The following is a 1,531-nucleotide window of genomic DNA, read 5'->3' on the forward strand; positions in this document are numbered from 1 at the left end:
TAATAATCTAAAATTAATTAATTCTGTCAACATTGAATGTCCTATATATGTTTTCGCTCGCTTTTCTTGAGTTTTATATCTCGCGAATTTTTATGATGTCAATGTAACAGTTTATTAGCATATGATAGTTTGACATCTTATTAAATGATACTCTTACTCACTTAAAGCAACATGAAGTGGTTCCGATTCCCGTCGGAAAAAATTTCATGGCAGCCTGGTGTAAGGTCTGGCCTTACCTAGAGTTCCTCTAGGGAGAGTTCTGCCACGTTACCCCCTCCACTATCCGCCGCGAAACTGGAATCGGAAATACGTAACGAGGCGCGAAATATTTGAAGTATTCTTAAGAAGAGGTTATATGTCATTATATATTTTCTTGTAGTGTTTGTTTTGAAAATAAACTTTTTTGATGAAGAATATAAAGAAAACTTGCTCTTTTACTCCAACGAAGCTACGTTTGATACTTTCCAGGAAATGGAACAAATATTCAGATCATTGCACCCGGTTGGACAAAATTGCGCTTTCGTACAACATTTTTTAATCAAGCGACAGCAAAGGAAAAAGACTTTGAAAACAAATATTCTAGCAAAAGCATGGCTCTGCACATAAATTATCAATAAGAATTCAGTTTCTTAGAGTTCTAAACTTGAAAGAAAAACAAACTATCTTCTTTTTTTAAACTGCAATTCGTCTTCCATTATTAATTTTATAGTAAAATGTAAATGTAAAATGTAAAATGTAAAATATAATTCCAACAAATTAGCAGTGAAAACTCTTCTACTTTATTCATGTGATTTACATTTTATTTGTATCATACATTCTCTCTTACTTTTTAACTATTGTTCTCAAACAAAAACTTATATGAAAAAAAATTTTTAGGAGTATAAAACATTACATACACCTATTGTAAAAAACTTGTTAGAACCTAATAAAAATACTTTTTTTATTTCTGATTTCTCAAATTTGTTTTTAAAAACATTACTTTAATGTAATCTTTATTTTAGTTAGAAATTTTTCCCCATGTTTTTTCTCATTTTAATTTATTTCGTAAAAATTGAAAAATTATAGTATAAAATTTGATTTAGCCTATTAATTAGTTAATATCGTAAAAATTCATGCCATTAAAAAAATTACTTTTTACATTTTATTAATTTTGAATGAACAAATCTAAATTATTATTATTATTGTTATTCTGCTTACCATCTATTATATGTTACAGCCTTTATCAAACAGTCTTAAATAATAGTATTTCTTTTTAAATAAGCATAAATTTTTTTTCACTTTTCAAACATTCTTCATTATTACACCCACATTATTATTTTTATTATATTTATTTACTATTCTATCAGCGCCTGAAAATTAAATTTGACTTGAAAGTCGCGCAAACTTCAAAACATCCGATTCCGCTTTCGCGGCTTCAATCAGAAGCGGAGTAAGTGGTGACATAACTCTCCCTAGAGGAACTCTAGCCTTACCTAGATTGTTTAGACTAGAAAATCTGATCTAACACAGATAGGCAGCAGCGAAGCGAGGG

The 1,531-nt window shown here is 29.0% G+C and overlaps 1 protein-coding gene across 1 annotated transcript in view; it reads left to right on the forward strand.

Moving 5' to 3' along the window:
* LOC117170375 (prolyl 4-hydroxylase subunit alpha-2-like) overlaps positions 1-1,531 on the forward strand; it is a 29,796-nt gene that overhangs the window by 12,340 nt on the left and 15,925 nt on the right. The window lies entirely within an intron of this gene.

This window comes from Belonocnema kinseyi, chromosome 1 (assembly GCF_010883055.1).
Source record: "Belonocnema kinseyi isolate 2016_QV_RU_SX_M_011 chromosome 1, B_treatae_v1, whole genome shotgun sequence".
In the NCBI taxonomy this organism is placed as follows: Eukaryota; Metazoa; Arthropoda; class Insecta; order Hymenoptera; family Cynipidae; genus Belonocnema; species Belonocnema kinseyi.